This window comes from Haliotis cracherodii, unplaced genomic scaffold, assembly GCF_022045235.1.
Source record: "Haliotis cracherodii isolate W230 unplaced genomic scaffold, xgHalCrac1.p SCAF_19, whole genome shotgun sequence".
Lineage (NCBI taxonomy): Eukaryota > Metazoa > Mollusca > Gastropoda > Lepetellida > Haliotidae > Haliotis > Haliotis cracherodii.
In genome coordinates, this window is record NW_027266274.1 from 10,688,629 (window position 1) to 10,705,677 (window position 17,049).

Below are 17,049 nucleotides of genomic sequence, written 5' to 3' on the forward strand. Positions count from 1 at the left end.
ATATAGTGAGACACTTTCTTAAATCTTCTGGGCTTTCGGCCATTAAAACAGTATCATCGGCATACAAAATGAGAAAAAGTTTTATGTACAGTTCAAGTGAATCTATTAAAAGGTTATTTACATTATGCAGTCCTTCAAAGTCATTTTCAGATAAAAATTGTTCAAGGTCATTAAGGTACAAAGCAAACAGGAAAGGTGACAAATGTTCACCTTGTCTTACACCAATTTGACATGGGAAGAAACCTGACACCTTGTTATTATGTGAAACACAAGATTTGATATTTTGATACATATTATATATGACATTAAAAAATTAAGGGGGTCGCAATACTACCGAACACAGTGAAAGAAAAGTATGATTTTCAAGTGTATGCTGTCTCTTGCCCGGTTGTTTATTCTGCTCTCGATATAAGACAAGCTGACCTTCAGTGTGACATTGTGTTGAACGCACGCCTGTGATTGATGACTCTACTCAGATGGTGTCTTGTGATAAATAATCACATTGTCACCACGTTGCGATATCGCTCTTTTTACCATTAGACTGTTATTCTATACAATAATTGTTACAGCGAAAAGCGATAAATTGTATAGTTTTCATCACATACACTCGTTTTGCAGATTACTGACGGCTGGAACAGGTTCTACAGACATGACGGGTGTCCGTGTGCACACACACAAAAAACAGTGCTGTCCCCTGGGCACGCAAGAAAATCGGGGTTCGAATCCCAGTTCGCAGCGATTATGTTTCTTGCACTATACCAGTGTTCGTGGCTTTCTCCAAAGTGGTAAACGTCTGAGACCTCCATCGCTTCGGGCTTTCCTCCAACATTAAGCTGACACGCCGCGATATAACTGGAATATTGTTCAAAGGGGCTTTAAACCCAACTCACTCACTCACTATAATAAACACTATGTAACCTACATGTAAGCGAGTGAGTATGGTTTTACGCCGCTTTTAGCAATATTCCAGCAATATCACGGTGGGGGACACCAGAAATGGGCTTCACACGTTGTACCCATGTGGGGAATAGAACCCGGGTCTTCGGCGTGACGAGCGAACGCTTTAACCACTAGGCTACCCCACCGCCACTATATACCTTAGCGTAAAGATAAAAAAACACATCACAGTTTTCTCTAAGGCTGACTTTACGAATTCTATATTTAACTCTAACATTATTGATACCTCTTTGTGAAGAAACATTTTAAGACCTTTCCAAATATTTACTTGTTTGGAACAGCGAGGCGAAACGAGGCCACACCTTAATGAATATTTGATGTGCCGGTCTAGCAAAAAGGTTTCAACTAGTGGATATTAACATTCCACTTCGCGATAAACGATTGCATTTTTTCCAAATAGCTCCTAGGCAATAAGGTAGGAAGGTTCTATCAAATATTGACATTCCTCTTATAGCGATTCTTCCTATAATAATATGGTAAGAGTTTAGGGGCCTTTATAAACTTAAAAAACATGAATCGATAATGGAGCATTTAATAGAATTCAGCTCTGAGTTATGCTCTTGGGAAGTATATATTTTATGTAAGCAAATGATTTTTATGTCTACTTCGGGGGGACAATGTCAGCATGCTCTAGCGTCCCCTGAGGAGTAGAAGGTTTCAAAATATGGTAAATAAATATATGCACCGTTTGCAATGAAGTGTAAATGTGAAACATTTATTGGGTTGTTTTTTTCGTTTAACGCAAGCGCTTACTGAATATTGTTTACAACCGGGGGTTTTTCATTCACTCTTGGTGTAAAGACGGGCACTTTGGGAATATTGCATTTTAGGCTATGCAATGCGATACGTTGCAAACGTATTTGAATGTAAATGGTTTATGCAATATCGTATTGATCTTTTATTTCAGATGTGAAACGATTTAAGCTGCAAAGATTGGAAATCGCAAAATGTGGAATGTTGATTTTTATAAAGGGTAATGAATAAACATGGCATAGAAATGGTTCTATCAGACACTCACACCTGGTTTTACATCGATTGAGTGAGTTCACGCCGCTTTTGAAAAGTATTGAACTTATTTTACGGTGTATCAGCGTAATGTAGGAGAAGGCTTTTAGCGACGTAGGTTTGATTGTTTGTATGTCTGTTTGTTGTTTTACGCCGCAACCAGAACTATTCCAACTGTATGACGGCGGTCTGTAAATAATCTAATATGGACCAGACAATACAGTGATCGACATCATGAGCATCGATACGCAATTGGATACGATGACTGCATCAACCAAGTCAGCGAGCCTGATCTGGTTACGATAAGCTTGGGTTGCTAGAGACCAGTTATAACCCGGATCTTCACGAGAGACAGGTATGGCACCACTTTGGTGTATTGGGCTCCTCAGATCAGCACACCCAGGAAGTCTGTAAACATGTCGAACATGCCAGCTATACAGTTTGTCCCTGAATAGATTGCTTTCATAGTCCACTGGCCATTTGTAATGTATTCAGATATTCAACCTTTGATATTTTAAACTGGCTAACGATGACTTCACACGCGTTAACTCACTTTTCGATTAGAGATATTGTGTACCATTGTGATAACATGGACAGGAATCGGATGTTACTTCCACAATGCATGAATATTTCATAAACCACTTCAGGGTTGTCGCGTTTTTCGTAACAATGCTTTGACTTTTCTGTGAAATTGTCAAAATGTTGAGCACGAAAAAACGTTATCCAGACCTTTTTTGAGTAGTATAATACAATTAACAGAATGCAAGGTTCACGCGGAGTTGTTAATTCTCCCGGGCAGTGAAATGGTTCCCGTCTTATTTATGCAATAGGCTCACGTCTATGACGCAGATGATACCTTGTCTCTCATTAATGTTTAATCACACAGAAATAGATTTATCCTTGTCAATTTCACTGCAAGTGAAATCTACAATGGCCAGTCGGGACATTCGTCTGACTTCCAACTCCGCCGGGGCAATCAATTTCTGTGGCAAGGAAATGTGGAATTCAAATGGAATGGGATCGTTTTATTGAAAGGGAATGCTAGATGTTCTTTTTTGATAAATAAAAGATCAGACGCAACAATCTGGAGGGCCTGACGTTTGTTGCCATCATAACCTTGTCTCCAATCACCAGAGACGGATGCACAAGTGGGTCTTGATTGATGCGCCCAACGACAAGCCTTATAGGACGACAGTACTTTGATATTACATACATGTTTTTTTCTTGGCGTAGATTACAACTTACCAACAGTTTTTAACTAACATTTTAGAGGGTCATATATGGTGGCAGTCTTTTCCTTTTTTTAAACAAGCATCAAATACTCACATCCCCCGCCAATATGACATGTCCGGTTGTGTGCAATGTATCTTTTCCAAAAATCAAAAACTTTTAAAAGCACCAGTTTACCACTAGACCTACATGTGTGCCCAGTTTGATGATGAAATAGTGTACGGTTTTCAAGATCTGGTCGGGGAGGAGCACTACCGCCATTTTCAGTCTAAGTCAAAGTCGTTGCCACGGAAACTCAAAAAGATATTTTTTATAAAATCCCAAAGCATCAACCACACCAGTTCACCACTAGGTCTATCTAAGTGCCAAGTTTGGTTAAGATACCTCTAATGGGTTTTTTAAATTCTGCTCCAGAAACGAAACGTGACTGACGGACGGGGGCAAGGACGGGAGGAGGGACGAAAAACATCACTTCGTGGCGGGGGATAATAAACATACATCCATTTCAGTGAAAGGAAACTCTTTTCCTATTTTTTGGTTGAAATAAATATCGATTCATCATATCGAGAACACTGATTATGAAGTTTGTGTATTGTCGAGATACAACTCGTCATTATACAGCCCACACACGTCACAGATAATAAATAGTTCCAACTTTTGCAATTCAACACGGCAACTGCGTTATCAACACCGGTTGTCTGCTCCGACACATTGACATTCATAATTTATAGTTACTTGTTATTTCCCACTCGTAACTCGAACTAAATTAAGCTGGTTATCACGTCCCATCCAACGCATAAGTGTCAATCACTGATTTTGGTTACAACAACATCTGTTTAATACAGTTGCAGGTTGTCATGTTGCTATGGCAACTAAAGAACTGGACGTCTAGATTTCCCGTGTGATCTCCGATGTAAAGTACAGTTATATTTTGTCCAGTGATCATGACATGTCATCTGCGGACCGCCTCTGTAGGGTGGTGAATAGAGCGTGTGCAGAGGCAAAAGGTCTGTGGTTCGAATCCCGGGCATATCTTACCAGCATATGTCAAATATTGGTACTTGTTGTTACCCTGCTGCCGGCGCTCGGTATTAAGGGATAAAACAAGGACCAGTCATTACGCTGTGTATGAGTCCGGTATCCATTGCGGCATGGTATCACATACTAATTGGAACACTCTTTGCTCGTGGTAAAATACTGTTTCATCTTAGGGATGAAGAGAAACTTATGGGTTAAATGTTCACGTACACCATACGATAATTGATCTCAGTAAATCGATTTTGGGGAAACGGAAGAAAAAAATGTTTGCTCCAATTATTTGTTTAGATACAAATTAACAGAAGAAATAAAATAAAAATTTCCTTAATGAAGTCTTTGAATGGTATTCAGAGGTGATACACGAGAGAGAGAGTGAGTGAGTGAGTGAGTGAGTGAGTGAGTGAGTGAGTGAGTGAGTGAGAATGGATGTCATCTTCTTTTTTATATCTTTTTACTTCTGTTGATGATACTTGTATATATCTTGTGGTAGAGCGTCCGCCCGGAGAGCGGAAGGACCAGGGCCTCGTCATACCAAAAGACGTTAAAACATGGTACGTGTTGTTACCCTGTCTGACGCCCGGCATTAAGGTGCTAAAACAAAGCCTGGTCGGCTCGGAGTCAGTATACTGTGTCTGAGTTGGATATTCATGTTAAACTGCGGCATGGTATCTCAGTGAGCTAGCACTATAAATCGGCAACAGTCCGGACTAGAACAAGCAGCCACACACACACACACACACACACACACACACACACACACACACACACACACACACACGCTATATAAGTGCAATAATCCTGGACGCAATGCTAAACCCAATTTCACCTCACATGTACATATGAATGCCCTCTGCCTCATATCAATCATTCACATGATAGAGGAGCAAGCATATTTTCCGATACGTTTTGTTCCTCAAAATAAAGAAATTCATAATCGCTATTACCTTTCCTTAATCATAAGACATATCTGCTGAAAGCAGATTCCATTGTGCTGTTACGATAATATCATGTGCATGTGAATCAATATCAGGTAGTGATAGTGTTAGCGAAAAGGTGAGCGCATCCTGGCCCAGTGAAGGCAGTTGTCACAAAAAACATGCGAAGTCAAGTCAGGTGCTCATCCGAAAAAAGTACGGAAACATATAATACAAGTCAAAAAGAGGCAATTGTATCATACTAATTTTTGTCACTGATGCGTCAAATTTGGAACTGTGCTTCAAATTTGAAAGCTTTACTTAAGCCTTCAACGTTATAACCCTAATTTAAAAGTTAAAAGTCTTGGCTGAACTCCTTTTTTGCCAATTCGAGCTCGTATGCATAATTGTTTTCTCAGGAGACATTTGCTTTCATTTTTTACAAATTGCCCTGACGTTTTAACAATGATAACTCTCATCAATCGATCGGTAACTGTCAGCATTTGATGAGAACAGGACAAGAAATTACTCTCCAATAATTAAGACAAAAATATGGATGCCAATTTCTGGTTTACTGCATCAGCGACCTTTCGATGTGGACTCCTACACTGAAAGTGGAATGAGTACAAACAAGTGATGAGGATAAACACTTATAATTATATCGCTTCTATGTGTGCTGAACTAAAAAATGAATCACTTTACTCAGTTTCTGAAGTGATGAATTTCCCCACGCCTACAGTACTACATAGTGATAGAAGTGATAGAAGTTAGCTCTGTGTCAACTACGGAGGCCAGCGGTTTCCTAGACAACCAATCGTGACCCTTTCATCTTGATAAATCCTTTGAATTTTAGGTCTGAATAGTGCCGACCTAGAACTTCTAATGAACCTAATGAATCAAAACTAGATCCTCAATCCTTGAATCGCTTTTGTTATGAAACGATAAATCACATACAAGCATACTGCCGCTTTTTATGAATAGGCTAATTTAGGACAATATAAGAGATTAAATATCCAGTGGCTCACAAAAACTATATTGTAGTTTGTTAGTACTTACTTAGGACTGTAGTAAAATGAAGTCTTTAGGCAGAAGTGATGCACACAAGGAAGAGAATTTATGGACATCAAGTTCTTTATTTGAGGAACAGAACATTTCGAAGTATGTACTTACTCCTTCATCCTGTGTAAAATAGTTCTTGAGGAAGCTCGTCAGCAAACATCTTAGATAACTTTTTTGAGAGGCATTTAGAAGTTGGAGTACTAAGTAAGGCTAAATGGTGTTTGATAACGGTGTTAGAACCTACACCGAAACGTCGCTCCTAATTGCAATTAAGTTGTTCATCCATATATCGTATCCTAATTTAAACATCGTAGATGTAGCTGTATCTGTGGAATCTGATGTGCTGTAACCTTGTAGATGATTACTCGTGGCGACATTAACACTCAACTATAAGATCCTTCCGACCTTATCACTATTAATGCCTATTAAGCCCTATTAGCAAACGCATACGACCCTTATTATGCCCATAGATCGTTCAGGTCCTGCAGTGTTATTTGATAACAAAGAGGTTTGGAAGATTCAGAGTAACAGCGTTATAGTGGAACAGGACGAGTAATGCTATTTCGGTGCTGTTAACTCGGAACCAGTGGCCATTGTGGCGCGATCTGAGTGATAATATCCATCTAGAGTCCAACGTGGTTTGAAATAATCGGGGAACAAAGCAGCCCTTGAACAATTAGGGGAACGGAATGCACGGGGTGCCGAAACATTATTCAGAGAAATCTGCGGGGCATAGGCCTTGTGCTGGTGCCATTAAAAACACGTTTGTATCAGAATGTATATGCATCCTTGGGAACACAGTACGGACACAAAGGTATGGCATACAGACGCTGAGAACGAGTCTCGTAACAGTTTGGAGACAATTCGATCTTTGAGTGGTTATCGCATATAGAGACTGCATACATGAAAAGTAAGTTCGAAGGGAATAGAATAAGTAGCGAGGGATTAATTATATGTAATGATAACGCGGAGATCTATCTAAGGGTTTTTCGTGAGGTTTCTTTAAGAATGATGCAGTAATCTTTGCCAATCTGAGGAATTATTATTCCTTGTGTTGGTGAATTTGGACTTGCGTTCACTGCTTTCCCAAGGAATATCCATTAGGTGAGGATGAAGAGTGACTATTTACTCTTGCAAGAGTCTATTCGTATCACTGATCGGCAGCTGTTACCTTCAATGGAACCTACATGTTAAATGTCTACTGTATAAATGTGGGTATGGTTACATCTGGGAAAACCAATGTTTCTTAGAGAATCATGCCATGTTCATATCGAAAATAAGGCAGACGCTTTTTGACATGTACTTTCAAACATGGAGATCTACTGTAGATGTTTCTAGAAAATGCGAATATTATAGAGATTTTAAAATGCAAATATGCGCAGAAAAATATTTAACTGATGTAAATATAAGAAAATGCAGAATATCATTAACACAATTTAGATGCAGCTCACACAGGTTAATGGTTGAAGGTGGCAGGCACAACAAAATACCCAGATGTTTAAGATTATGTAAACAATGTTCTTTAAATGTTGTCGAAGATGAATTTCATTTTCTACTTGTATGTTGTAAATATGATAATTTAAGGAAAAAATATATTGAAAAGAAATGCTATGTACATCCAAATAAATACAAGTTTATCTCTTTAATTTCACATGTGAGCAAAACGGCTATACAAAATCTCTCTCTCTTTATATATCATGCCATGTTATTAAGAAATGAATCCTTGTAACATTCCTAACCGCTTCCACATTGTCATGTATTCTGTACTATGGGCCTGTGGCCTTACAGTTATATATGAATAAACTGATTGATTGAACCTACAGTGTGGCAATGGCGTTCCCGATTACTTCCTTGTCTTCAGAACTTATATATAACCCATCAGCCCAAAGAATAAACTAATTCAATCTAAAGACGTGCACCCTTTGAAAATTATTTCTATCTAAAATAACCACGGAGAACAATTACCTGGACTTCAGTTTCAAAGTATGCACAATTTATGGACACCAACTTCTTTGTTTAACTGTAATAGCGACGTTCAGATATCGATCCGTGTGCCGTTGCCATACAATTTATAGAGTTGAGTTTGTAAATTACTCTGACATCAAGTCACGAGGCAAGCTGCTTTTGGATAGGACAGCGTGTTTAGCTATTTCCTGGTACATTCAGTCTTAGTGCAGTAGGAGTCGTGCGAGGTGGGTTCCAAGAACTGCACTTTCTTCTTGTGTTTTTCTGGGACAGATATACATCGAGGGTGACCTAACGTGCCTTGTTTGTACGTGTATCGGCACCGCTAGTGTATCTGACACTTCACATGTTACATCCGATATAACGTCACAAGAAGGATGATTCAACATCAGGGCCCTGTTCCACAAAGCGATCTTAGTGCTACGTTAACCGCAAGCCTATGATAAAGTATGGGAGTTACGACCAACTTAGCACTAAGGTCGCTTTGTGGAACAGGGCCCTGAACTCTAAGTCGGAAATCGGAAAATTACATCATGTTTCAAAATTCACGCTTGTCTGTTTGTCCGAGACTACTAAATTGTGCCGAGGACAACTAAAAACCCAATGATGGTAGTCCCAATTGACTAACAACATTTGAAGGCTGTAATTGTGAACCAGATCTCAATGCTCAATTTGGCTATAAATTGGAACGGAATAAGAAAAAAATGTACGCAATGAACACATTTTGTCTTCTTTAGAAACACTAACTACAAACTCTGAGGACAAGTGGAATACGGGTTACGCTAGTCCTCTGGACTAGTCCTTGTAGGAACGAATTTCTGAGGCTGCATCGGCAATGCGAAAATATCTGAGTGACACACCCGTTCCATGGTTCCATGATGGGAAAGTAGACACTAATTGTAATATGTAGGATTTACGTATCCTAAAGAAGAAATACAAGTTTTCTTTCAGTGTATGTAAAGGTTCCACGTTCTGTGTTTTTTTCCGGTAAAATAGGTTAAAAAAATACTTACACTTTCTTTAGAGTGGTCTCACTGTTGCAGGGCTGAAATTGTTGCTTCTTGTGTGGTATCCTTTGAACTGTATCCAAACATCTTCATCTCACTAAAAACTCTGTCCGAACCAGTCTGTAATAAATGAAGGTAAAGATACAAGGGTTATAGCTTCCAGTACATATACACCATCACATGGGTAACCCACGCTTGCCGTAAAAGGCGACTATGCTTGTCGTAAAAGGCGACTAACGGGATCGGGTGGTCAGGCTCGCTGACTTGGTTGATGCATGTCATCGATCCAAATTGCGTGGATCGATGCTCATGATATTAATCACTGGATTGTCTGGTCCAGACTCGATTATTTACAGACCGCCGTCATATAGCTGGAATATTGCTGAGTGCGGCGTTAAAAAACCAACCAACCAACCAACCAACCAACCATCACATAGGTGGTCATTAGCAAATGTTTCAATCCGAATACCCTCAATAATGATAAACAGGACTCATGTCAAAGGGAGATGACTCCATCATTGCGCGGGGCCAAGACACCATGTGGCTAATTACAAAGACAGAAGGAAAATAGCTTTGAAGCAAATAGTGGAAGGGTTTGATTGAAATGAAGGTATTTACTCTGACGATTTCCTGATGGTAAAGTATAGCTTCAAAGAAGTATTCTCTTCAAAATGTATCATTTAACAGAGAAAAATACATCAAACATTATTATATCTCATTAAGCTTCAAAGAACAGAACTACTTTGTGATTGGTCTCCGTTGTAGTTGGACCTGAGGTAGGGAGACGTAGGACAATAATTGGATATACCTGGACGTGGATATTTCCGTTTGGTATTTCTAAACATGACATCACTGTGTTAATGGCCGAAAATAAGGGTATGGTGATTGGAAAAGTTGGAACAATAATTCCTTCAAAGAGATATAAAGGACATTTTCAAAATAATCTCATCCGAGGTAGTGTTTGTTGTTTAACACCGCACTATTATTCCAGGTATATGTCAATAAAACATCGAGTCTTAACCAGACAATTCATTTATCTTAAACATGGATCTACACAGCTTGGATACGATGACAAGCATCAACCAAGTCAGCGAGCCTGACCACCAGATCCCGTAAGTCGCCTCTTACGACCGGCATGGGTCGCTAAATATCAATTCTAATCCGGATCTTCACGGGAGTCACCTATGGTAAATTAGCATATTTGTATATGGTTGAAACTTGTATCATTCGAAGGAGTGTATATTAGGGAATGGAAACTGGTCTTTAATGTATACCACGTTATCTTGATAAAGAACTCTCCCTTATTATTTCGTTCGCTTATTCCTCGTTATCATATATCATGGAAGATCCTACACGTTTCATAGCGACTTGAACTCTTCTTGACTGTGAACGTCATGCCCTGTATATTATATGTTACAGGAGCAGTACAATGGAAGTTGTACAGGAGCAGTACAATTGAAGTATCGGGTGGCATACACGTCAATATATCAGTGTATCCGTATCTTATAGCCGATCGGGGATGTTGGTGGAAGGCTAGATGGCTGGATGTGATGGCTACCAACTACAAGACCAGGAAACTCCTAGAACATCAACATCAAAAGACTTCAACCAGACATTAACAGAGATCAGGGGTATTACATCCCAACAGGCTACCACGACCTCATCGCTAAACAATCTTAACATCATTCCATTGTCCATTATACATACAGCTTAATTTTCCGATCTTAATACTGAAAAGTACAGAAATTATTTCGTATAACCTGGCCATGAGGCCAATAGCTCATATGATCTGATAATATTTGACACATTGGGACAGAGCGCTTCAATTTATATTGGTTTTGGAATTTCTCAAACATTTGTTCAAGATAAAGGTCAAGCTCGAATATAATGCTGTCGTTATTTGTTGTGAGTAGCCATACAAACTTGTATCATAATTATACACGGGCAAATATCTTGACCTTAAGTTAGTATAGGCTGGGCATATTAATAATGCATGGTATTCATCATCTTCTTTACGGAAATTGCGTAGACCATCAGCCAAGTCATGAACACTAGACATTCTAAGTTTATGTATTTTAATATCATTCGAACATCATCTAAATTTTGGGCTCTTCTTAAATTTACAGTCTTAATCGATGATGGATATTTTTCAGGTTGTAGTAAGGATTTGTAGGTGTGATATAATTCTAGATATTCTGAATTAGATATACAATCTGACCATTCTTGCATGAAGAAATCTCTTGTTCTCTGTTCAAAGGTATAAATGAGCTCATCACTGTCTCCACCATCTTAATACTGTTTTCTAATTAGCTTGTCCACACAAATCACTGTATTGATTGTACTGCCGTGCCTTGTTAAGCCTATTAATGCCATTATGTACATCATCAGGCATCATTCTTCAACCTTTTTTCCTTCAACATCAACTGACCGCCTCGGTGGTCTAGTGGTAGAGCGTCGGACGGAGAGCGGACGATCCGGGGTTCGATACCGTGTCATACCAAAAGACGTTAAAAGAAGACTTGTTGTTACCCTGCCTGACGCTCGGCATAAAGGGGCTAAAACAAGGACTGGTCGGCTCGGAGTCAGTATACTGTGTCTGAGTGAGGTATTCATGTTAAACTGTGGCAGCACTAGCACTATAAATCGGCATCAGTCCGGACTAGAACAAGCAGCCACACACACACGTGCATGCACGTCGCTATATAAGTGCAATAATCTTGGACGCGACGTTAAACCCAATTTAACCTCACATGTATATATGATTGCTCTCTGTCTCATATCAATCAATCACATGATAGAGGAGCAAGCATATACTCCTAAACGTTTTGTTTCTCATAATAAATAAGTTCATAATCGCTCTTACCTTTCCTTAATCATAAGATATATCTGCTAAAAGCAGATTCCATTTTGCTGTTACGATATTATCATGAGCATGTGTTTATGAACCAATGTCAGTTAGTGATGGTGCCCGGTGTTCGCGAAAAGTTGAGCGCATCCTGCCCCACTGAAGGCAGTTGCCACACACACACACACACACACACACACACACACACACACACACACACACACACACACACACACAAACACACACAGACACACACACACACAGACACACATGCATGCAAGTGCAATAATCTTGGACGCGACGTTAAACCCCACCTTCACCCTCAACGTGAATCTGTCATCATTCAACCTTTATAATTTTAAATTTGAAGTTTACACGATATACAGCTTTTCCATTGGACGAGAGGTCGGTCACGTGGCCGCGGATTGTCGTTCATAAGTGTATGCAGGACACATTTAGATGTTCATACGTTTTTCACGAGGCCTTGAAATGACGTAAACACAGAGGGACTACTTCCACATTCCTGGGGTAACCCCAAGCTCCGACGTTCATTTTGTTTGGTCCTCACTCTATGAAGGTTCATACTCCAATAAACTCACACAAAGTGAAAGTCAATTCTCAAATAAATTCTCCACATAAATATGTATATTCCTGCTTCACATATCTGTACGTCACTTGTTTGATAACGGTGTTGGTATCTACACTGAACATTAATGTCGCAATCATTGTAACAAAGAGTGAGTGAGTGAGTGAGTGAGTATGGTTTTACGCCGCTTTTAGCAATATTCCAGCAATATCACGGCGGGGGACACCAGAAATGGGCTCCACTGTACCCATGTGGGGAATCGAACCCGGGTCTTCTGCATGACGTGCGAACGCTTACTCCCCTCGGCTACTCGACCGCCCTAGTAATTCTTGAACAACCAACATTATCCAGTATTGGAAAGAATCTGAACATGATGTACCAGTTTATCTGCAATTTCATGATAGATACCTTGATAGTGTCAATTTTAGAGGGGTGGCAATTCTTAACCATGGGTAGCAAAGACGTTTGTAGTTGTGTACTCTCAGTCAGAGAGTAAGGTTTTCGCTGTTTTTAGCAATAGTCCTGCAATATCACGGCGGGGGACACAAGACATCGGGCTTCACACATTGTACCCATGTTGGGAATTGAACCCGGGTCTTCGGCGTGACGAGCGACCCCTTAAACCACGAGGCTACCCGACCGCCCCTTGTACCAAAAAAGAGTTATATTCGTCCTGCTCCCTTCTTTACCGTGTAGTCTTCATAATTGTATGATATTTTGATATTTAGAGTGAGTGAGTGAGTTGTGTTTAACGCCGCTTTCAACAGAATTCCAGTTGTATCACGGCGTGTCAGCTTATTGCGGGAGGAAAGCCCGAAGTGATGCAGTGATGCAGGCCTCAGACGTTTACCACGAGCATGGATATGATGCTGACAAACCTGGAAACATAATCGGGGCGAACCGAGATTCGAACCCACAATCATAGGTTTCTGGCGTACCCAAGGGACGCAACTCTGCACAGCGAATCGCGGCGCCTTAGACGACTGGGCCACCCGTGCCCCCTTTGATATTTAGATGTAAATGTAAAGAGACTTGAAACATTTCGTTCTGATAATGTACACCAAACAATTCGTTAAAGAAACCTTGGATCAAGATGGCGCTGTTGGAGGGTCTGATTGCGTAGTAACAACCCCCAGAGCAATAAACCCGTAGAAAATGACAGAAGTCACGAGACGATAAAACAATTTCAGACAGTGTGAACTGAATCATGGCTCACTTCTTAACGTTTCATGATAACATAATTCTGTTAGGTTATTCAGGCTAATTGGCGTGCAAGAAAGTACCAAGAGTTCATTTGATAACACTAGTGTAAACGGGAAGATGAAAAAGGTAAAGTGATTATCTTATTTTGGGAGATAACAAAATAATTGGATTGCTGTGTTAGACAAAACAAAGATTACGACAGGTTTGTGTTTCGTCTTGATGACCGACAGCCTCTTTCTTGTATCAATATAAATTTGATCAGTGTCTATCTCTGAGGTTCTTGAAGGGTTAATATGTGCGTTTGAACTCTGAACTTCATTGTAATAGTATGTGCTTGTATCAACTTGTATCAAATGTGAGTGGGTTTAAATAATTGTATTCCAGGTATGTCATAGTTCATGACAGGGTTTCACTGAGGGACATATGGAATATGTGAGTGGTGAGGTGTTTCAAACGCGGAATTAACAGTATTTCAAAATTTAACTATTCCAGCTTTATCACGGCGTGTCAGCTTAATGTGGGAGGAAAGCCCGAAGTAATGCAGGTCTCAGACGTTTACCACTTTGGAGAAACCCACGAGCACAGGTATGGTGCTGGAAATAATACCAGAAACATAATTGCAGCGAACCAGGATTAGAACCCACGATCATAGATTTCTCTGCAAAGCGAATTACGGCGCTTTAGACGACTGGGTCCCAATGTCCCAGTATAAAATGTAATCAAATTATGACGACAACGAACAACATCAAAGAGGTAAGACACATATCACTAGTTTAAAAAAAATATATTTGGCACGAACTATACATAGCCTACCTCACCTTGTAATAGAGGCCATTAAGGGTTGTGTATCATATTCGAAATAAACTAGTTTTCTTTCCAAGTGTAATTTTCTACACCGTTAAATAAGACGCCATGTGTTCGTTGTTTGACTTTCGTCAGTCGTAACACCCACGTAGGATCCGGAATTGTGCAACATCTCGACACCATAAACGAAAGCTAATTACAGAGGTCTCCACTTCAGATCTTGTATAGGATAACATAACAAGAATAAACTGCATTACGCTGTATCAATTTATGCTTTAACCATTAGAGCATCCTCAGTGTTCAGGACGAGATTGTATGATCGATGTCTTTTTGACTGACAGGCAGTAGTAATGGCAGTTCAAGTTAGTCATCGGTTTTCACCCATCAAGTTCTTCCAAACTCGCTAGAATTGAAGAGGCAATTTCGTCCCTACGTGGACGGTGCCAAATAATGAAATCTGTCGATTTGAATGTCAATGGCACCGGCTTCTGCAGATATCGATGGGCGAAGAGAGTGCAATGAACAATGCTGAAATTGACAAGGGAACCGACAAGTGATAATGACATGCTATGAAATGCACAACAACAATACAGTAGAGGTTGATAGGAATTTAAAACATTCTTGAAATAGTTTCAAGAACATTGGTGCCATCAAAACCCGAGTTCATGACGCGCATTATCTACAAACCAGCAAGTCACCAATAAGACCAACACGAGCCAGCACCATGCGGCGCGGAAGGTTGACGCAGTGATTTAGTGTCCAAAGAGCATAAATGCGTTGCCTAGAAATGTCAACAGTTGAAATGCACATCTGTCAATCTGTCACTCCTTAACGTGCGACGGAAATGTGAAGCAGACCCGTGTTCACGGAGGATCAATTTGCGAGATAGCATCATGTATTTGTATTGAATAAAATGTAACCACCATGCTTGGTGATTGCATGAAACCCAACCGAAATGAAAACCATCAATACCATACGCATGACAGTGTTCTTATCACCAAGGGTGAAAGGTATAGTTGTGAAGGGACAACTTTACCATATACTCATGGAACTCTTATCATGGAACTCCTACCATGAGTAAGTATGGGTTGACGCCACCATATCACTATAAGGTCCTACCACGTTGTAGCCTTCCCAGATTGTAAGAGCAACAGTGATAATGTGATATGGATGAAGCGGATTACTGTGTGAAGCTTCATAGCAGAGGATGTACACATTGTGTTAATGGAAACCATGTTGGGTTGACAAACGTGTCACTCACGCTCTTGTTTATCAACAAAAACCTTCTTACAAACACGAACATCAACAAAGACTTACGACTTAAATGGACATCTCATCGCAGATCAGCTGAGCCTTGCTTGAGATAATATCCATCGCCAAACAACTTCCGCATTGAATCAAAAGCCACCGAAAAAGCCTTCAGTATTTCAGCATTATCTCTGGACTCGGTCGTTCTCATTCACATCCTGTTAGAAGCTTACCCAATGCACGTGCCCAATCAGTGTGAGAGCTCTTGGTATAACGTGCGCATCTCTCTTAGTCCATTCACAAAGTGAGCGAGAGGTGCTGTTTCCCGTGGTCTAGGGTCTTCATTTGTAACCAATCGCTTGGCAAGACTTATTGACAAACCGTTACCAATCAATACCAGCCTCGCTATACTACTGCCCGTCCTATTTAGTACGGACTGCTGGTCGGGAGGCAGTTTCATTGGGCCGTGAGTCTCAAGGTTAGTCTCAGCGTGGTTGAGAAATATTTTGATTTCCGAGCGGAAAAAAGGGGTTTGACTTAGAAATTGATGTTTGAGCTTCAAAAACTTGAATTAAATTTATTTTCCGCGCCTCCTGCTCTGAATCAACATATCGCGTTCCTTGTAGATTTTCTACGTTTAAATTGGAGCAATATCACAATTGATACAAAAGTTCAAGACTTGCATAAAGGTTGGATGTTTCCCAGAAGTTGAATATAAAAGAGTTCAAGTCGTCGAGCTGGGCCACTGGAGATCCGCCTGACTTGATTGTGCGTTGTCAATTGAATTAAATCGTCTACTGCTCAAGGAAACGATTTCAATAGTATCAGTTTAGAAATATATCATTCTTATGTGCGCCCCTGCTGATTCCCGTCATCCAGGGGTTTCAATACAGATAGATCTACTGAATACTCAAGCTTGATTTTGGAGTGTCTGTAATTTCAAAATCCATAAAACTTTTCGCAGATAAAAAAAATGAAATTGTACAATTGCTAAAACAATCGATCAGAGTGCTATATATCAGAGACCTGTTTGGTGTGCACGTTAATGACTGCACATGTAATGTAGCGTCTGCGTGTTGGAGGATATGTGCTCCTTGGTTGCCGACAACAACAGCGTCTAGTCAGTCGATGCTAAATCCGCGTCTAAGTGAACCCATCCCACGAAACATGCCTGAAACTGTTGATACT

At 40.1% G+C, this 17,049-nt stretch overlaps 1 protein-coding gene across 2 annotated transcripts in view; it reads right to left on the reverse strand.

The window, feature by feature from the left end:
• The window catches only part of LOC139466753 (uncharacterized), a 75,310-nt gene extending 59,107 nt beyond the window's left edge, over positions 1–16,203 (reverse strand). For both annotated transcript variants that reach the window (XM_071248418.1, XM_071248417.1), the window contains exons 1-2: positions 15,931–16,203; positions 9,182–9,295 (exon numbers count right to left, since the gene is read on the reverse strand). The gene's annotated coding sequence lies outside the window, so the exon portion shown is untranslated. The remainder of the gene's footprint in view (positions 1–9,181; positions 9,296–15,930) is intronic.
• Between the last annotated feature and the right edge of the window lie 846 nt (positions 16,204–17,049).